The following is a 22,801-nucleotide window of genomic DNA, read 5'->3' on the forward strand; positions in this document are numbered from 1 at the left end:
TGCTGATGGTCTTCTAGTCCTCATTCACTTTAGATTTATACCCTTTTTCTGTCATTGTATGTTTTGGCATCTAATTGATATTCCTCGGCTCCAATAAAGAAAATGGATAAAGAAGAGAGGATCAAAATTGGCAGGCTGTATAATTTCTTTATGGATGACAGCAACAGACTAATTTAAAAAAACCCACCCTAAAATGATACTGCAGCTTTCACCCCAGTACCACTAGGGTGGAGTGTGAAAGTAATGAACCATAGAATGGAAAAATTTTAAATTGATCCTTGCTTAGCTGATAACCTGCGAGCATCTAGAACTAGGGAGCTGCTAAATTTAAGACTTTGGCAGTAACTTGCCTTCCTTGCGAACAATACAAATGTTTAAGTGTTGGGTGAGCTTCATGGCTGAGGTGAAGGTGAAAGTGATGTTCATTTTTCACTTCCTTGGCATTTTTCCAATTCTTAATCTGCAAGTTGATGCTGCAGAAATTGCAGGAGCATCTTTCCTGAACCAAAAATCTTGGACATAGAGGACAGCTTTGGACTCGTGTTTACAGAGACTTTGCCTTGAAGACTGTAATAATGTCCCAAAACATGATTTGCAGTATGAATTGCAAAGAAGGTTTCATGAAACCGACTTCCAATAATTTGGATCTGTTGGTAGCGTACGCATGTTCTTTCTGGTTTGCATTGTATCGGTTGGTGTACTCTTTTCCCATTGGTCATTTGGGCATCTAGGAAAAAAATTTAATAGCAGAACTGTTCATAGAGCATACTGTTTCCTAAATTATTGCCAGCTCCAATCATATAGACCTTGAATCAGAAAAGACCAGAGAAATTGTTCTAAAGTTTAACTTCAACTCAGAAAAGGACATGGATGTAACATAGAGGAAAATCTGGTCCGCATGCACACTTGCCCCTCCGTTAAAGAAACTTAGGATATGTTTAGTTGTGAAGGGTTGCATTCTGAAATGAGAATGGGAATTGTTGGGGATACCCACCGACCGACCGACCGGCCGAGGCCGACGCCGGAGCGGCCCGACCGACCGGAGGGCCGACCGACCGCTAGCGGCCGCGACTGCGGCCGACCGCTTCCGACGGACGACTCCGACTGGCCGATAGACCGACGATCGTCGGTCGGGGCGACCGACTGACGGATGCCTTCAGCGGCTAACTGCCGGCCGTTCAACGGCCTATCGCCGACTGGGGGTATGTCGGGCGTATCCATCCTGACCGACTGAACCCAGAGGTCTGATGGCCGACTCATATGAAGCTCGCCGACCAATGGAGGGGCCCGACACCACTCAGCTGGCTACCGACTTTGGGTCGGTCGGCTCCTCCAACCACCGTACAGCCGCCAGACGTTGTCAGCTCTGACACGGACATGCGGCGCAGTTACCTAGGGCATTGTCCCGCCGAGAGCGGGGTCAACCCTGGTGATTGGACGGCCACACGGCGACATGACGTTTTCACGGCGACTCTGACAGTCCACAGTGAGTTGACAGTTCCTCACTTGTCCGCGCCATTAATGACGGCGCCATACCGTGCTCCACTATATAAACCGGGGAAGGCAACAGTGCAAGGGATCGATCCGCTCCGTCTCTCCACAAATGCAGGCTCGCTCTCTCTCTCTCTTTCTCTCTCAGAGCTCTCTGTCTACATTTCACTGTTGCCCAGTCACCTCTCTGACTTGACCGTCGGAGGGTCCCCGCCGGAGCCGCCTCCGGTCAGTGCGGACTTCCTTTGCAGGTGCACGCTTCCCGACGATCGGACGACGAGGCGATTGGCCGCAACAGATTGGCGCGCCAGGAAGGGGACAGCATGACAAAGACAAGAGCTCAACGATCGAGAATCACTGGGTCGGCAAGGCGCTCTTCCCGTCGGGAAGAGGCCTCCCACCGCCGGAGCCTAGCTCTCCGCGCCTGCAGTGACCACGGAGGCCCAGATTGCGGCCATCGTACGGCAGATGACCGTACTGACCGACGCAGTCAAAAGCCTCCAGCAGCAACCGGCGGCCCGACCTATGCCTCCAGGAGCAGCCGCCGACGACCGCGCCGATCCCTGTCGCCCCATGCGAGCGCTCCCAACAGCGCTCCCACGGAGAGGAGGAGGGACGACCACGGTGCGACAACCGACGGTCCCAGCGGCCCTCTCCCTCCCCGTTGGAACGGGCGAGGAAGGAGAAGCGGCCACGCACACCGTCGGCCTCCCTTTCAGAATCTTCCGGAGGCTCCACCCCTGGGGTCTCCCAGCATCGACGAGCGGACGACTACGAGTGACGGTTCGAGGAAATCGACCGCCGACTCGCCCAACTGCAGACGGACGGCCAGAAGTCTTCGAACGACGTTAACTTCCAGACCGCCCAACCTCTCTCCCGACTGGTCCTCGACGAGCCGATTCCCAGTCGGTTCAAGATGCCGCACGTGGAGCCATACGACGGCTCCACCGACCCAGTCGACCACCTCGAGAGCTATAAAGCTCTCATGACGATTCAAGGGGCAACCGACGCTCTTTTTTGCATCTGCTTCCCCGCCATGCTCCGCAAGGCTGCCAGGGCCTGGTACTCCGATCTCCGATCGGGAAGTATCCATTCCTTCGGGCAGCTCGAGCACTCGTTCGTGGCCCATTTCAGCACCAGCCGAAAGCCGCCGCGAACGTCGGACAACCTTTCTCCCTCAAGCAGGGGGAAAACGAGACGCTCCGACACTTCGTGGCGTGATTCAACGCGGCCACGCTCGAGGTCCGGGACCTCAACGAAGACATGGCTATCTCGCCATGAAGCGGGGCTTGAGGGCGTCCCGATTCACTTATTCTCTGGACAAGACCCTCCCCCGGACTTATGCCGAACTATTGGAGCGCGCATACAAGTATATGCGCGCGGACGAAGGAGCGTCCGACCGACGCTTGGCCGAGCCCAGAGGCCCGAAGGAGAAGCGGAGGAAAGGTCGGGAGCCCGCCGAACCAAGCAGGCCCCCGATCGATAGTCGGCTCTCTCCAGCCCGACAGATCCGAAAATCGCCCCGGCGACAGACTCCGAGGCCAGTGCATCCCAGGTATGACTCCTACACTCCTCTCTCCGCTCCCCGTGCACAGATTCTGATGGAGATCGAGGGAGAGGAATACCTGCGACGGCCTCCGCCTCTGAAGGCAAAAGGCCTCGACCGTCGGAAGTACTGTCGGTTCCATCGGAGCCACGACCACGACACCGAGCGGTGCGTCCAATTGAAGGATGAGATTGAAAATCTCATCCGCCGGGGGTACCTCGACAAATTTCGGAAGGGTCCGCCGACTCAACCGGTTGCCGATCGACGCCCCCAGCCGACTGAAGAGGCGCCGACCAACCAGCCGACGATCGGAGTCATCAACGTGATCTCCAAGCGGCTGGGACCGGGGACGTCTGCAGGAGGGGAGCCGACGAAAAGGCCACGCCCGAACGACGTAATCACCTTCACAGAAGACGACGTTCGGGGCATCCAGACTCCCCACGACGACGCTGTTGTTGTGTCGGCGACAATAGCCAATTATGATGTAAAATAAATTTTTGTTGATAATGGAAGTTCGACAAATGTTTTGTTTTACTCGACCTTCTCCCGAATGCGACTGTCAACTGACCGACTTAGGAGGGTCCCTGTGCCCCTGATCGGCTTTGCCGGAGACACCGTCACGACAGAGGGAGAAATCACTCTGCCCGTGACGGTCGGCACCGAACCACGGCAAAGCACGGTCTTCCTCACTTTCGCGGTCGTCCAAGTTCCTTCGGCCTACAACGCCATACTCGGACGACCCGGACTGAACGCCCTCAAGGCGATCGTCTCGACGTACCATCTCCTTATTCGATTCCAACCAAAAACGGAGTCGGAGAGATGCGCGGAGATCAACAGCTCGTCCGACGATGCTTCCAAATCTTCGCTCGAAGCGACGAGTCGAAGGATCCTCTGACAATCGACAAGCTGGACCAAAGGGAGGAGGAAGAACGGGGTTCGCCGGCCGAGCAGCTCGAGGCGATCCCGATAGGAGAAAATCCCGACAGAAAAGTTTGGGTCGGGTCTCAATTGCCCGACACCGAACGACGCCGACTGACAGAGCTGCTGACGGCCAATGCCGACATATTTGCTTGGTCGGCAGCAGATATGTCGGGCATCCCTCCAGAAACAATAACTCACCGACTCAACATCGACCCGACGATGAAGCCGGTGAGACAGAAGAAAAGGTCCTTCGCCCCAGAGAGGCAGAGGGCCATCGACGAAGAAGTGGACAAGCTACTCGAAGCAGGCTTCATCCGAGAATCCACGTATCCCGACTGGCTCGCCAATGTCGTCATGGTCAAGAAAGCCAACGGGAAGTGGAGGATCTGCATTGACTACACCGACCTCAACCGAGCCTGCCCGAAGGATAGCTTCCCACTTTCGAAGATCGACTAGCTGGTGGATGCGACGTTCAGATTTCGACTGCTCAGCTTCATGGATGCCTTCGTCGGGTACAACCAGATCCGGATGGTGCCTGAGGATGAGGAGCACACTGCGTTCGTGACTCCCAAGGGTCTCTACTGTTATCGGGTGATGCCCTTCGGACTGAAGAATGCCGGCGCCACCTACCAGCGACTCGTCAATAAGGTCTTCAAAGACCAGATCGGGCGTAACATGGAAGTGTACGTAGACGACATGCTGGTAAAGAGCACGCAGATCCCGGACCATGTTCAGGATCTCGAGGAGACCTTCTGCACCCTTCGACGACACCGAATGAAGCTCAATCCGACCAAGTGTGCTTTCGGAGTGACCTCAGGGAAGTTCCTCGGATTCTTCATTTCTCAGAGAGGGATCGAGGCCAACCCTGAGAAAATAAAGGCGATCCTCGACATGCGTCGTCCGAACACCAAGAAGGAGGTCCAACAGCAGAACGGAAGAATCGTCGCTCTTAGCCGATTCATTTCCCGGTCGGCTGAAAGGTGCCTCCCGTTCTTCAAGATTCTGCATCGGGCAAATGGTTTCTCTTGGTCGGATGAGTGCGAACAGGCTTTCGAAGACCTGAAAAGGTACTTGGCTTCCCCACCACTGCTCGTAAAGCCGTAGGTCGGGGAGACCTTGTATCTCTACTTGGCCACATCTTCCGAGGCGATCAGTTCGGTGCTTGTTCGGGAAAATGAGTGCCGAACTCATCAGCCCATCTACTACGCCAGCAAAATGCTCCACGGCGCCGAAGCCAGATATTCGGAGACGGAAAAGATGATTTTCGCCCTGACCGTCTCTGCGCAACGGCTTCGACCATACTTCCAGGCCCACTCCATCGTGGTACTCACCAACCAGCCCCTGAGGGCCATACTGCGCCGACCCGATACATCCGGATGGCTCGCTAAGTGGGCGATGAAGCTTAGTGAGTTCGACATTCAGTACCGACCAAGGCCTGCCCTGAAGGCCCAGGTCTTGGCCGACTTCATCGCCGAATGCCCGACGACCGACCAAGGGTCGGGAGCTGAAGACTCGGGACGAGATGCGGTCTCTGAGCCAGACCCGATCTCCACCTGGGTACTCCACATCGATGAAGCCTCCAATGCTCAGGGAAGCGGGGCCGGGCTCCTGCTCACGAACTCGGATGGGGTGGTCACCGAGTATGCCCTCCGGTTCGACTTCAAGGCCTCCAACAATCAAGCCGAATACGAGGCACTCCTCGCTGGCTTGAGGATGGCGAAGGAGCTGGGCATCGACAGCCTCCGGGCATTCTCCGACTCTCAGCTGATCGTGGGGCAGGTCAAGGGCGACTTCGAGGCACGAGATCCGACCATGATCAGGTACCTCCAGAAAGTGAAGGACCTCGTGGCCCGCCTCGAGTATTTTGAGATCTCCCACATCCCCAGGTCGGAGAACGCCCGTGCCGACGCTCTCTCCAGATTGGCAACATCGGCCTACGACTCTTTGGGTCGGACGTTCGTCGAAAACCTCCAGCAGCCGAGCATCGATCGGGTCGAAGAAGTGCGGCAGCTAATGTCCGAACCAAGTTGGATGGACCCGATCGTCCGGCACCTGACCGACGGGATCAGTCCCGAAGATCCCGCGGAGGCCAAGCGACTCCGATGGTCGGCTTCGCAATATGTGATCATGGACGGCCGACTCTACAAAAGGTCGTTTTCCCTCCCTTTGCTCAGGTGCTTGGGGCCGACCGACGCCGACTATGCTCTCCGAGAGGTTCACGAAGGAATCTGTGGAAACCACTTGGAGGGCAAGTCCCTAGCCTTCAAGGTCCTGCGACAAGGCTACTACTGGCCGACCATGAAGAAGGATGCGGTGGAGTTGGTCCGGAGGTGCGAGCCATGCCAAAAGTATGCCAATATTCAGCACCAACCGGCCAGCCAAATCACTCCCATTGTCGCTCCGTGGCCCTTCGCCCAGTGGGGAGTCGACATTCTCGGTCCGTTCCCACCAGCGTCGGGCCAAAGGAAGTTCATCGTTGTCGCCATCGACTACTTCACGAAGTGGGTCGAGGCCGAACCCTTGGCACAGATCACTGAGCGGAAGATGGAGGACTTCATCCAAAAGTCCATCATCTTCAGGTTCGGATTGCCGCACACCATCATCACCGACAACGGACGGCAATTCGACAATCAAGACTTCAGAGACTTCTGCGCCAGGTTCCACATCCGGCATCGATTGACTTCAGTCGGGCACCCACAGTCCAACGGTGAGGTTGAGGTGACCAACCGAACCTTGCTCCATGGACTCAAGACCCGACTCAATGAAGCCAAAGGTCTCTGGGTCGACGAGCTGGGCTCCATTCTGTGGGCTTACCGAACGACCCCCCGCGTCCCGATCGGGGAGTCGCCATTCAGTTTGGCCTACGGGACAGAAGCTATGATCCCGCTCGAGATTGGCCTGCCATCTTCAAGGGTCGAGCAGTACCAAGAGCCAGACAACTCCGAGAGTCGGAGGGCTGACCTGGACCTCCTCCCCGAACTACGAGATGAGGCTCAAATCTGAATGGCTTCATACCGACAGAGGGTCGCCCGGTACTACAACGCCAAGGTCCGACCGAAGCTTTTCAGGCCTGGCGACCTGGTCTTGAGGAAGGCAGAAGTGTCGAAGCCCTTGGACCAAGGGAAGCTGGCTCCCAACTGGGAAGGACCCTACAAGGTTGCAGACACCTTCGGGCCGAGAGCCTATCGACTGGAGACCCTTGAGGGGAAGCCCATTCTCCGGACTTGGAACGCCGACAACTTGAAGCTGTATTACCAGTGAATTTTGTAATTCAATAGTCGGAATACAAGTTCAGTTTGAAATCTCGGAGTCTTAAAATCTTCGACTAGTGATCGGCGCTCAGCCCCAACGTATCGACGTGGACCTAGCACCGACGACACATTGGACCCTTACAAGGACCGATGCAACTACAACGACGGGAGTTGGCACTCCTTCGACTTTGCGTCGGACCCTCACAAGGGCCGACGGACTCTTATGAACGGGAGTTACACTCCTTCGACTTTCGGCAACACATCCGTCCCTGACAAAGGCCGATGCATCTGTTGCGACGGGAGTTCATACTCCTTCTACGGTCGAATTTTCGGGCCGAGCTATCGGCCGACAGGCAGATCGGGCCCCGACCGAAGAAAGGCTAAAAACCCACGCGACTGTCGTCGCGACTTCCGACCAGGCTACGGCCGGTCGAGGGATATTCGGCTTACCACCGTCTATCACATGACGCGACCTTAGTCGCATCCACGACTTGCCGACCGACCTACGGCCGGCTGAACGACATTCAGCTTGCTACCGTCTGTCGGAAGACACAGAACCCGACGCAAGAGTATGGGGACCCGAGTTACTATCGTTCCCCCGACACTGCGCCGGACGACGACCGACTAAACGCATCTACGGAAGCCCGACTATCGAACCTTTACCAGGTTCGGTCGGCTCCCGACTCAACAGATGCACCCGACTGACGACTTCGATTATCGAAAGCCGACCTAAAGTCGGGACACATTCTACTTTCAGGGCTGCGCAAGTTGTCGGAGTCCTACCGACCTACGTGAGTTAGCGACTTACTTGAGTTAGCGGCTAACGTTCGACATCGCAGCAATGATCGGCATTACAAACAAGAAGAAAAAGAAAAAATTTCATTCATTGATGAAAAGAAATTACAAAGTCGGGTCGAAGCCCGATTACATATATTTTCAGAAAACAAAAAAGGCGAAGATAGTCGGCAGGGCCGATCATCCGTCCTAGTCGATCTCTTCGACCGACGGAGGATCGGGAATGATCGGCGTCTCGGCCATGAGCGGCGCTGGGTCGGCGGCCGGAGGATGGGCTCCAGTCGGCAAGGAAACTTCGGTCGGCACCTGCTCCGGGATGGCTTCCTCCCCCACGACGACGCCTCCCGACGGCTGGTCGGCCATCTCCTCGGTTCCCTCTCCTTCGGCACCTTCCTCCTCGGCTAGCGGCGGGACGACGCGGCTGACGTCCAACTCTGGGTACAAGGCATGGATGGTGTCCCGACCGTCCTCGAACCCGACCCGGTATGAGGCGAAGCCGATTCGAGCATCTCCTCCCGGTATTGGTCGGAGGACCGGAAGTCCTCCACCGCCCGATCGGCCGACTCCCTCGCCGACCTTGCCTCGTCCTCAGCACGGGCGAGCTCTTGCCTTGCCAACTCCGCCTCGACCCTCGCCATTTCGGCATCGATCTGGGCGATGGACAGCTCCTCTTCGGCTTCAGCGAGCTTCTCCAGGCTGACCCGAAGTTGCTCGCGTTCCCCTTGGAGTTCGGCGGTGGCACCATCCCGTTCACGTCGAAGGCGACGCACGGCCCGACCTTTGTGCTTGGCCTCCTTCTTGGCCGACCGGAGTTCGGACCCAAGCCGGGAGACCTCGTCGACTAACTTGGCCTCCCGGTCGGCCGACTGCTGAAGTTGGTCGGCCAACATTGCCCTCTCAGCCTCGGCCGCTGCCGACCTCTCCTTGAAGGCTACCCGAACGTTGCCAAACCTTTGGTACCCGATCTCCAGTTCGGACATTGTGAAGATCAGCTGCCGATGGAAAAAAGCTTCGTCAGAATCGCATAACACGAAAAATTTCTAAGTTAAAGGAAAAAGTGATGCGAAGCTTACCTCAACCATCGTCGGGTAGAACCGCGACAGCATCTCGATCACCTGCCGAGACCGCAGCGACTCTACATCGGCTGGGAGGAGGATCCCTTGGCACAACCTCCTCGCAAGGTTGTGGTCGGCCAACGCCGACGCACCCTCGGGGTAGTATGCGCTGGGAGGCATTGAGCGGCTCCCCGACCTATCCTCCTCCGCGGGCTCCATCGGGGCTTTCCCCCGATCAGCTGCCCCGACCGATGGGACTGGCAGCGATGGGACGCTGGAGTTCGACCCGACGCCCCCCGTTGCTCCAACGGACGCCGCCGGATGATGTTCGGTTTCCCGAACATCATCCGGCTCCACCCGCACCGGCGAAGCCACCGATGTCCCCTCGGCCGCTGCCTCAGTCGGCCTCTCTTCCATTTCGACCGTCGGAGCCGCGAGGGCTCTCACCGGCTTCGACTGGTCGGTCGCCGATGCCTCGACGGTCGGCGGAGCTGGAGTTGGTTTCTTTGAAGGGCGCGAAGGGCCGGCCCCCGACGCTGGCCTCTTCCTCGTGGCAAACCGCCGAATCTCCGCATCCGTCGGCCTCATCCTCGGTGGTGTCCCTGCAATACCGACAAGAACGTTAAAGGCTGGACCAAAAGCTGACCAAAAGATGAACAAAAAGAAAAGTCGGGGGATCGGGCGATACCTATTCAGGGGACCAGACTCAAGCCGGCGTCATAGAGAGCTTGTTCGGTAACAAGCTCCCTCTGCTTCGGTACCGACATATCCTTCAGTCGGTGGAAGTCCTCCCGGCCGTCCACCTCCACCCGACTGTTGTCGTTGGCCTCGGTTCGGGGTACACCCCAGCGAGAAGGAAAGCCCCAAGGAGAAGAGGAGGAAACAAAGAAAAATTGGTTCTTCCACCCATGAATGGACGATGGAAGACCGGTGATGAAGGCAAGACCCTTCCGGGGGTTGAAGAGCCACCACCCTCGGGCTTTAGGGTGGGGTCGGAGCACAAAAAATGCCCGGAAGAGTGAAACGCAGGGATTGGTCGGCAAGAGCTGACACAACAGCACGAAGGAAATGATTAAACGAACAGAGTTCGGCGCCAGTTGCGCCGGACAGAGTCCGTAATAATCAAGTAGATTCCGGACGAACTCCGGAATCGAAAGTCGATGACCCGCGCGAAGGTCTTCAACGTACAGCGCCAGATCGCCAGGCGGAGGGTTGTTGACCCGACCGCCGGCCCCTGGAGCGGAGAGCCGAAACTGCTCCGGGATGCGATAGTGCTCCCGAAGCCGATCGACGTTCGGCCCCGAAAGCGAGGAGGCCTCATCTTTCGGAGCCGATCGGGAGTCGTCGGTTGGGTTCCCCGACCGAGCTCCCTGGGTCGGATTCCTGGTCATTATGCCGGAACCAAAGGAAAAAGAAGAAAGAGAAGAGAAGGAAGAAGAAGGAGAAGAAGGGGCCACGAACCAGATGGACCCTCCGGAAGCGAAGAAGAGCTCTGTCCGCGACGACTGAGAAATCGCTCGGACAGAGTTTCCCCAGTAGAATGGCAAGTGTGGGTCAGGGGTCTGGGAGGTCCTATATATATAGGGCCGACCGACGGCCGAGATGCTTCCGCGCCGACCGAAGACCTGCAGATGCGCGACGCGTGGCGCCCGCCGGTTGGCGGAGGATTCGGCGCGCCCCGTCCCGGGACGGCTGCACCGCCCACGTTAAATGCCGGAGGGGGCGCCGGCCAACCACCTTGACACGCGGCACGCGGGGCGCGGCTCCGCATTCATGCGCCCGCGCCGGTTCGCGTTCTCAATGGGATGCCTGACAGCGGCCCGCTTCCTGCGATCGGCACCGAATATCTGGTCGTCTGACGCCATATCGTCCGGCACCCGATCTTTTGACACCGACGTAACGTCTGACGACGACAAGACGTGGCATCTGACACCTGACGCCGACGTGACTTCTGACATCGACTAGACGTCCGGATCGCTTGGCATTCATGAGGCGTCTGACATCGGATCATCCGGCGGTACGGTCGGATCTACACATGCGACAAATCCACTCCCAGTCGTCCGGGATTGCTGCCCGAATGAAAGCATCAGCCAGCTCACCACCCGACTTAGGAGTGGAGGGGGGCAACTGTTGGGGGATACCCACCGACCGACCGACCGACGGCCCGACCGACCGACTGGCGGACCGACCGACCGACTGGCGGACCGACCGACTGACGGCCCGACCGACCGACTGGCGGCCCGACCGACTGGCGAACCAACCGACTAACGGCCCGATCGACCGACTCCGACGGACGACTCCGACTGGGCGAGAACCCGACCGATCGTCGGTCGGGGCGACCAACTGACGGATGCCATCACCGGCCATTCAACAGTCCATCGCCGACTGGGGATATGTCGGGCGTATCCATCCCGACCGACTGAACCCAGTGGACTGATGGCCGACTCACATGATGCTCGCCGACCAATGGAGGGGCCCGACACCACTCAGCTGGCTACCGACTTTGGGTCGGTCGGCTCCTCCAACCACCGTACAGCCGCCAGACGTTGTCAGCTCTGACACGGACATGCGACGCAGTTACCTAGGGGCATTGTCCCGCCGAGAGCGGGGTCAACCCTGGTGATTGGACGGCCACACGGCGACATGACGTTTTCACGGCGACTCTGACAGTCCACAGTGAGTTGACAGTTCCTCACTTGTCCGCGCCATTAATGACGGCGCCATACCGTGCTCCACCATATAAACCGGGGAAGGCAACAGTGCAAGGGATCGATCCGCTCCGTCTCTTCCACAAACGCAGGCTCGCTCTCTCTCTCTCTCTCTCTCAGAGCTCTCTGTCTACATTTCACTGTTGCCCAGTCACCTCTCTGACTTGACCGTCGGAGGGTCCCCGCCGGAGCCGCCTCCGGTCAGTGCGGACTTCCTCTTGCAGGTGCACGCTTCCCGACGATCAGACGACGAGGCGATTGGCCGCAACACACTTATTTCAATAATATAATTCATTCCTTCATTATTGGACAATTGCGGTTAACTGTTTGGAGAATGATTTCTAATATATAGTTAGTTCTCCCGCAAATGGAGAAAATCAAATTCAACCAAAAACAACGATGCCTAAATGATACGTGTTGCTTCCATGACAAAATTTAAGAAGATCGAAGATAATGAGAAACTGTAGAAAAATGCAAAGGATTTCTTTGATGAAGATCCGTAAAATGAAATGCAGGACGCCTACCACCACGAAGAACAGATGGAGTTTTTGTTAACATAGCATGAGTAAAAGGTGAAGACAAAATAAAGAAATCTATCAATAAGAGTAGGCTGCCAAAGAGTGCATATGTTTATAGTTTATTTTCTCATCTTGTTTTCTCTTCATATCAAATAACAAGAACCATGAAAGCAAAACAGTATATACTTTCACCATTCCATATGATCAAGATCAAATTAAAAACTTTTAGAACTCCAATCAACTGATACTAATGAAAATCTCAGATGTGCAAGATTAGAAAAATCTGACCAATGCAGAAACAGATACATGGAAACAGACAAATTGAGCTAAGACTAGAGGGTCATGGATCTATGAGATAAAAATTAAGCAAAACTTAACAAGATCCATTTTATGTTGACTTACATTCAGTAAGTCTGAAATGACTACATAAAATAGATCATAGAAACAAATTTCACTTGCTTTTCTATTTATTGTGCCTATGACCATTGACAAATGACAAAACACCATGTAATGGATTTTCTTAAAGAAAAGAAAACCCAAAAGACAAATTACCATGAGCGAAAACACACATGCTAAAAACAAAACCAACAACAAACCCCAGATGGCAACAATATGATGGGTCCTAATTAAATCTCTTATCACAGACAAAGCAAAAGCTAGAGTTCTAATCAAAATCCACCAAAAACAACACTAGAAATACATGTGTTGCGGCCAATCCCTTCGTCGTCTGGTCGCCGAGAATAAGCACCTACAAAGAAAAATCCACACTGACCGGAGATGCCTCCGGCGGGGACCCTCCGACGGTCAAGTCAGAGAGGAGACTAGGCAACAGTAGAGAGGAATCAGGGGACTCAGCGGTGGAGAGAGTGAGAGAGAGAGAAAAGCCCCCTTCAAGCTGCTGCCTTACCTCGTTTTATAGTAGGAAGTGGTATGGTCCCGCCGTCGGTGATGTAGACAACTGAAGAATTGTCAAATCGTCAGGGATTGTCACGTCGTTGACGAGCTGACAGGTCCTAGAAATTAATTCGCATCCTTGGCAGGACAGCGTCCCAGGTTTCCTGGCAGGACAACGCCCCCAGGCGGTTGCACGGCATGTCTTTGATAGGACTGTAGCCCATGCCGTTCGTTCGGCGTCCAGGAAGGCCTGTAGAGGTCGGACGTCGGTTGTCCAAACCGACAGGGAGTCGGTGATGTCCCACTCGACAGAGAGTCGGAGATGCGAGATCGGCTTTCAGGCGATCGGAGGCAGTGTTGGCCTGTTAGGCCGACACGTTCCGGCCGGACATGATCGATAGTTACCATTAGTGTTGCCCGTCGTCAGACGGGCAAAGTCGGTCGGTCCATCCTCGAGGATGGGTCGGCATCGGGACCCGTTGGTGAGTCGGCGTCGAGAATGGGTCGGCACCGTGATCCGTCGGTGAGTCGGCGTCGGTGAGTCGGCATCAGGGTCGGTCGGTATTTTTAAGCGGAAATTAAGTGCAGGGGCAAAATGGTAATTTTAAAACTTTTTTCAAAATTACTATTTTACAGCATAATTATTAATTAATTTTATTAATTAATACTAATTAATCCTACACTAGGATCTAAATATGATACAACAGCATGCATTTAAATTTGAAATTCAAATTTGAAACAGTAAACTTTTTACTGTACTGTGTTCAGAACACATCATCTTTTGCGAGTAGTCAATCACCGCAATCTGATCACCGTTGGGAGGCTCTGATCGTCACGTCACAGCCACACTAGTATCTGACCTCTACAGATCGTCCACACGAAGCTCCCGTCTGATCGGCTCCTCACGAATGCTAGTTAATGATTTCACTCTTTTGATGGCTGATGTTGATCGAACTCCTTCGATCGATGTGTGCCGACTCTTCGGATGCTCTGGATCGTCTGCACGGTTGGTTGAGAGGCTGATGGATCTCTCCCTGAAATTTGGTGGACTCACGACACTTGTGGCACACCAATCTCACTTCCTGAACCCTAGGTAGAAACCCTAGGGTACACACCAAAAACCCTGCGCTCAATTTTCTTTCTTTTCTTACTTTTTCTCTCGAAAGATTTTGGACCTTCACCTCACGCACAAGGCTTCCTCACGCCCCACTTTCTTTCTCAGAATTTTTCTTACGTATGCCCCAGCTCCCTATCTCTTTTAAAATAGTTCAAAATGTGTCTTATCCGCGTGAGAGGATAAAGACAAGTGGTTACACATTTGAATTCAAATCAAATTTGAATTCAAATGAAAACCAACTCATCCCTATCCACTTGTGGCGAGAGAAGAGAAGAGCATGGACTCTTTGTACGTGGAAAGGTTTCACGAGAAACTCTTCTCGTGTGAATTATGTGGCGCACGAGATGGATAAGCTTGAAGGCAAAAGAGATAAGTTATCCATTCAAATTCAAACACGCTTTGAATTTGAATGGTTAACTAATCAGCTTTATCCATCCATATGGTGCACAAAAGTGGGCGTGAGAAGGGCTTTACGTGAGAAAAAATTCATGAGAAGTTTTTTCTCGTGAATTCAAATGGGCGCAGAGATTTAAGGTGGTGCAGGGATTCAAATTCAAATGGTGGTTTGATCTTAATTGAACCAACCTAATCAAAATAGGTTAAGCACAATTAAACTAAATTAAATCCAACTTAATTAGGCTTAATTAGGCTCAATAAAATTCTAATCAAATCAAAAATTGACTAAGCCCAATCCCTGATCAAATCAGGGACCAAACCATCTCGACGATTAGGTCAACTCTTAACCTAATTGGGTCAAACCCAACTGAATCCAATTCAATTGGACTTGATCCAAAAATAATTACTCAATCAAATTGAGTTAATCAGCAATCAAATCACTAATAAAACTTCTCATAATTATTGAGTCCACATCCGATGGGCAACTAGGCATCAGAGACCATCGATATGAAACCCTGATCAAAGAGTTCAAATTTCAAATTCAAAATTTAAAATTCAAAATTTTGACTTCGGTACCCAAAATATGTGGAACTCATGATCAGAGAATCTTAATTCTTAATCATAGAGTTCCAGACACATAAGACTCATAATCAGCCATCAGATCAGAAAGGAACCTCTAATGTGTGTGACCCCGCAGGTTCGAACCTAAGCCGGTAGCACAGGAACCAATTCCTGTACTAATCGAAGTGACCATCTAGCAATGGTACCCGACGTCCAGATAAGTCGAATAGTTGCAATCGCAACACTCAGAACCTACGTGAATATGGTTACTGTATAATTCATCCCTTTTGACCCCTGTGTTCAGGATGACTCAGGGTTAAACTGTCAACCCTGATGAGATCATCCGAATCGTGCTCAACTCAATCAGTCCTGTGACTCCTCATTAGGACTACCCTGGCCAAGATTTTGCTAAATTAAAATATGACTGTACATAGCTCCTAAACTGGAGTGGTCAATCCCATCTTGACACATGCACCGACAAGTCAAGTACTTAACTACACCCAGCAGCCTTCCGTCACTGAATTAGAAATTCAGGTAGTCCAGTGCCTAAGTGCAGTGAGTTGCTTGCAAGTCACCGTGGCAGTCTCAAGTCGGAGGGACATTTATACCCATATCCCATCGGAGCAAATCTTGACAGCAGAAATAGCTCCGGAGTCGGTCACGTTCAGTGCAGATGTACCATTACATCTCACCTGTATGCCATATCAGTGTCTCCACACTCTTTGGTTATGAGGACAACCAACCCATATGGCACACAACGACCTATGCTCGATAAACATTGTCGTCCTTGATAATAATGTATCATTTGGTCGCGAACAGGTTTAAGGACTAAGCGATAAATCCTCCTTTGTCGAGTCTAAATAGTCCTAAGGACTTCACCACAACACAGGAGTTCATTAGAAGATGAAACATTTGTGATGAAAAAATATCAAAATAATTTTTATTTATTTATAATTCATGTACTAATACAAAAGGAGCACAACCGTCAACAGGCTGACGATTGGCTTTGGGACACTATTCCCAACAATCTCCCACTTGACCTAAAGCCAATCGGTGCAGTATTTAATACCCATCTTCGACTTGTAGTCGTTGAACTCCTTCACCGCAATGGCTTTAGTGAATGGGTCGGTCAGGTTCTCTTTCCCCTCGATCTTCTGAAGGTCGACGTCACCTCGATCCACGATCTCCCGGATGAGATGATAGCGGCGCAGAATATGCTTCGTCCGCTGGTGTGCCTTCGGTTTCTTCGCCAGAGCAATGGCTCCAGAGTTATCACAGTAGAGCAAAACTGGACCAACAAGGGAGGGTGCTACTCCGAGCTCGTTGATGAATTTTTTCAGCCACACCGCTTCTTTGGCAGTATCTGATGCAGCAATATACTCCGCCTCGCATACTGAATCAGCCACAGTGTGCTGCTTGGAACTCTTCCAGCAGACAGCCCCACCATTAAGGATAAAAATAAATTCTGACACACTCTTGCTGTCATCACGATCAGACTGAAAACTAGAGTCTGTAAATCCTATAAGTCTCAAGTCCGATTCACCATAAACAAGCCACTGGTCCTTAGTATTTCTTAAATACTTCAAGATGGTTTTAACAACCTTCCAGTGATTTTTCCCTGGATCAGATTGGTATCTACTCACTACCCCTAGTGAGTATGCCACATCTGGTCGTGTACATGTCATGACGTACATAATAGATCCCACTGTCGAAGCATATGGAATCTTACCCATATGCTCTCTCTCTTGAGGTGTTGTCGGACAATCCCTTTTCGAGAGAGAAATTCCATGGCCTATCGGTAGATAGCCTTTCTTGAAATTCTCCATGCTGAACCTTTTCAGCATAGTATCAATGTACGTGGACTGGGATAAGCCAAGCAACCTTTTGGATCTATCTCTATAGATCCTCATCCCTAGGATGTAGGAAGCTTCTCCCAGATCCTTCATGGAGAACTGTGACGATAGCCAAATCTTTATTCTCTGTAATGCAGGGACATCATTCTCGATTAAGAGAATGTCATCCACATACAATACAAGAAATACTACTACTAGACCATTAGCCCACTTATAAATGCAGGACTCTTCTCCGTTCTTAACGAAGCCATACATTTTGATCGTCCTATCAAAACGTATGTTCCAACTCCGAGATGCCTGCTTAAGTCCATAAATGGACCTTTGTAGCTTGCATACCTTAGACTCATCTGTGGATGTGAACCTTTCAGGTTGTATCATATACACCTCTTCGTCCAGCTCTCCATTTAGGAAAGCTGTCTTCACATCCATCTGCCAGATTTCATAGTCTAGATGGGCAGCTATCGCAAGCATAATCCGAATGGATTTGAGCATTGCCACAGGAGAAAATATCTCGTCATAGTCTATACCATAACGTTGACGATATCCCTTGGCAACCAGACGGGCTTTATAGGTCTCCACCTTTCCGTCTGCGCCCCTCTTCCTCTTAAAGACCCACTTACACCCTATGGGTTTCACTCCTTCGGGTGAGTCAACCAATATCCACACATCGTTGACCTTCATGGACTTCATTTCGGATTTCATGGCCTCTAGCCATTTCTCAAAGTCAGGTCTCTGCATTGCATCCATGTAGGTGATCGGATCCTCATCGTTTTCATCAAGTTCGACAGGATCGCTATTCCAGACCAAGAAACCATAGTATTTGTCTGGTTGATGTGATACTCTACCAGACCGCCTTAAGGGTGCATAATCAATGGGCTCCGGATCTGATATAATCAAATCCGGTTCAGGTTCAGTAACATGTGTTGATTTTTTCACCTATCGAACTTCGTCAAGTTCGACCTTAGAGGCAACAGTTCCTTCACTAAGGAACTCCTTTTCTAAAAAGATTGCCTTAAGGCTGACAAACACTTTTTGCTCATCAGCAAGGTAGAAATAATACCCTTTGGTCTCTTTTGGGTACCCTATAAAATTACACTTGTCAGACCTAGGTCCAAGCTTATCTGTAATTAAATGTTTAACATAAGCCGGATACCTCCAAACCCTAAGGTGCGAGAGTACTGGCTTACATCCTATCCATATCTCATATGGCGTTTTGGCTACAGACTTACTCGAAACTCTATTTAGAAGGTAACAAGCCGATTCGAGTGCATATCCCCAGAGGGAGATCGGCAGACCAGCAAACCCCATCATGGATCGAACCATATCCAATAAGGTCCGATTCCTCCTTTCAGACACACCATTATGCTGTGGTGTTCCAGGAGGAGTCCACTGAGAGAGAATCCCATTCTCCCCTAGATACGTCAGAAACTCATTGGAAAGGTATTCACCTCCTCGATCAGATCGAAGAATTTTAATACACTTTTCAGTTTATTTTTCTACCTCATTTCAGAATAGTTTGAACATTTCAAACGACTCCGACTTATGCTTCATTAAGTAGACATACCCATACCTCGATAGGTCGTCTGTGAAGGTTATGAAGTAGAAATATCCATCTCTTGCACTTGAGCTCATAGGTCTACATACATCAGAATGTACCAGACCCAAGAGTTCACTGGCTCGCTCACCTTTTTCAGTAAAAGGTGACTTGGTCATCTTTTCAAGAAGACAAGACTCACAGGTTGGAAGTGATTCACAATCACCAAGTTCAAAAATTCCTTCTTGAGCCAACCTGTTTATCCTGTTCTTATTGATATGACCTAGCCTACAGTGCCAAAGGTAGACTTCTGACACATTATCTATTCTAGGGCGTTTACCGAAGTTTTGAACCATATTAACAGGCTGTGATAGTAAGTAAATTTTATTATTTAATTGTCCAACAAATATTGTAACACCATTCAAAATGATATTGCAAATATTTTTTTTATTAAAAAATCATAACCGTACATTGCCAAAAGGCCTAGAGAAATAATATTTAATAAAAAGCTTGGACAATAGTGACATTCACTCAGAATTACATTACGAGAATTGATTACAAGACTCATGATTCCTAAAGCTAGAACTGAAACTTTGCTTCCATCTCTAACATTCAGGAACCTCTCGCCTTCATCAAATCTCCTACTGACCTGCAGACCCTGCATCGAATTACAAATATGATAAGGGCTTCTGGTATCCAATACCCAGGCAGTAGTATCACAAATGGAAAAGTTGCAAGGAGTTATCATATAATTACCTTGCTTCTTCTTCGGCCTGTTCGGGTCCAGGAAGGCAATGTATTGAGGATAGTTCCTCTTCCAATGCCCCTGCTTCTTGCAAAAGAAGCACTCCGCCTGGCTTTGGTCGGGCTTGCGCTTCTTGGTCTGACCCTATGCAACCATCCCAGCATGAGGCTGCACCTTCTTGTTCTTCTTCTTCTTGTTCTTCTTCCCCTTCCCAAAGGGTCGACGACGAGAAGAAGACCCTCCCACTACATTCACCGATTCCTTATGGAGCTGGTGATCCTTCTCAAAGTTCTGCAGCAACCCCAACAATCCGTGGTAGTTTACTGCAGGCTTTGTCATTTGAAAATGAGTAAAGAATGGGAGGAAGGACTTGGGCAAGGAATTAAGGATCGCATCCTTACCGAGCTGCTCGTGCAGAGGAAAATCCAATTTGCTTAGGCGCTCAATCATCTCGATCATGTACAGTACATGATCAGTGACTGAGGCCCCATCCCTCATCCGAGCATTGAAAATGGCACAACTAGTTTTGTGCCTTTCAACATCGTCAGGCGTGCCAAAGGAGTCGTTCAATATTTGAAGCATCTCATGTGGCTGGGCGTTCTCAAACCTGTGGCTGAACTCATCATTCATTGCTGCCAGCATAATACATCGGACGGTGGTGCGGTCATTGAGCCACTTCTGGTAAGTGTCTTTGATCGCCTTACTAGCATTCGGAGCTGGCTCCTCAGGTGCTGGATCCGTTACTACATAAAGGATCCGCTCATGCTCAAATACACCAGCTATCGAAATTAGGTCCCATGAGCTTGTCATTATCTAATAATGACCGGAGTGATAGGGTAGTGGCCATAGCTGTATAAAGAAAAACCAGACCTCTATTAGTACATAAATTAATACTAAAGACTTGGACTTTAGTCTAAAATTTTTCCTAATATTTTTACGAACTGGTAGCCTCAACCTCCAATTCGAGGAATTACTTTAATTCCTTAATGGGTACTAGAATCCACACAGACTACACACGAGCCCAACTTTGGTTGGTCAACCCATGTGCATCTATGGGTAGGTTTTTAACCAGTTATTTCTCTAAACAACTTCTAGTAATTAATTTTGCCCCAGAACCTAATCAGTAGGCTTTGGCCTCCACTGAAAAGATCTGGTTAGGTCCAACCATTAACATGACTTAATTTAGTGAATCAGACCAATAAATGATCAAGCCCGACTTTGGCCGGCCAACCTAACCACCATCAGAAAGACTCAACCAAATTATCATATTATGAATGATAATTCCATTAGCCAATGAGCACCAGGCCTTTGGGCCTCCAATGATCATTGAACTAATGGACTCATTATTACTCACTTAATAGGAGGCATTGACTTAGTTATCATTATAACTTAATCATTTTAGAGACCTAATAATTTTTGAGGATTTTATTAAAGGATAGTAGAGAAGAAATCATCTAGCCAATTTCAATCCTCCCACTGACTTCACCAAGTCAGATTAAAAAAGATTTAATTAAAACTGGCATTAGGAGCACCTAAATCAGTCACACTGATTTACCTAATGACATGGGTGAGCTCTAATCACCAAGTGATCTAATCAAAATCTAACTTACCAGATTGGCCAGGTAAGTAAGATCAGTGGTGGGGATTTGCCATTAACTCGTCAATGATCGAATCAATGTGAGTAGCTCCCGCTTAAGAACCACTGGTCAAAACTGCCGAACTTACCTTAGACACCAACCGATTCATTAGTTTTAATTTTGATCAACTTAGTAAATAGGGCTCCACCGCGTAGCCATGAATTAAGTCCATCTTGGTCTAGTTAAAGACATGGACCTATTCAACTATAACTATTGAAGTTGAGTCTAGAGTATTCTTGACCGAATCTAATTTAACTTTTGATTAGATTTGACCAATTACTTCATTTAGTCTATTTTTTAAGCTAACCTTAGGTCTAACCCAATTATGGACCTAATTCATCTAACCCATTGACCCACAAGTTTATGCAATTGTCTTAGGTCTTAATTCATAATTCTAGACCTACTAGATAACACTTAATTCTTTTAATTAAGTACTTGGGCTGATGGGTCAGGGTTTGGCATTTTGAAAATAATTTTCAAATTTTGAAAGATTTTATTTTCTGTTCACCAAATGTGTTGACTTATTTCACAAATAGGTCAGCACAATTCATAAACAGCAATCCTATTGCTCATTTCATAACAGAAAATAACTCAAAATAAATCATGAATTTTTTTTTAGATCTAATCTAACACATTCATAATAAATTTTATAATTAAGTCCTTTCGCTGCTTCATCGGCATGGGATATAATTGCATCGGCACCCCTACCACCATAGGAGACCCCATCGAATGGGAAGAGAGGGCCTTTAAACCCTACTTTTCTCCTATGACCGGACGGCCATGGCAACCAACCCAATTAGATTACTTGCTACTTGGATCAAGTATATCTAAATATACCAATTTCAAAATTTAAATTTTGAATTTTAAATTTTAAATTTCAAATTTGAGATTTCAACCAAATTTTAAATTTTGAATTTCCAATCTTTAAATTTTAAATTTTGAATTTTAAATTTCAAATTTGAGATTTCAACCAAATTTTAAATTTTGAATTTCCAATCTTTGAATTTTAAATTTTGAATTTTGAATTTCAAATTTTAAATTTCGAATTTCAAATTTCAAATTTAAAATTTCAAACAAATTTCAAATTTCAAAATTCAAATTTCAAAATTCAAAATTCAAATTTAAGATTTCAACCAAATTTCAAATTTTCAATCTTTGAATTTTAAATTTTGAATTTTGAATTTCAAATTTCAAATTTTGAATTTCAAATTTCAAATTTGAAATTTCAAACAAATTTCAAATTTTAAATTTTAAATTTCAAATTTTAAAATTCAAATTTCAAAATTCAAATTTTAAATTTTGAATTTCAAATTTCAGAAAGGAACCTCTAATATGTGTGACCCCACAGGTTCGAACCTAAGCCGGTAGCACAGGAACCAATTCCTGTACTAATTGAAGTGATCATCTAGCAATGGTACTCGATGATCGGATAGGTCGAATAGTCACAATCGCAATATTCAGAACCTACGTGAATATGGTTACCGTATAATTCATCCCTTTTGACCCCTGTGTTTAGGACGACTCAGGGTTAAACTGTCAACCCTGATGAGATCATCCGAATCGTGCTCAACTCAATTAGTCCTGTGACTCCTCACTAGGACTACCCTGGCCAAGATTTTGCTAAATTGAAACACGACTGTACACAGCTCCTAAACTGGAGTGGTCAATCCCATCTTGACACACGTACCGACAAGTCAAGTACTTGACTACACCCAGCAGCCTTCTGTCACTGAATTAGAAATTCAGATAGTCCAGTGCCTAAGTACAGTGAGTTGCTTG

Source organism: Elaeis guineensis, chromosome 16, assembly GCF_000442705.2.
Source record: "Elaeis guineensis isolate ETL-2024a chromosome 16, EG11, whole genome shotgun sequence".
Lineage (NCBI taxonomy): Eukaryota > Viridiplantae > Streptophyta > Magnoliopsida > Arecales > Arecaceae > Elaeis > Elaeis guineensis.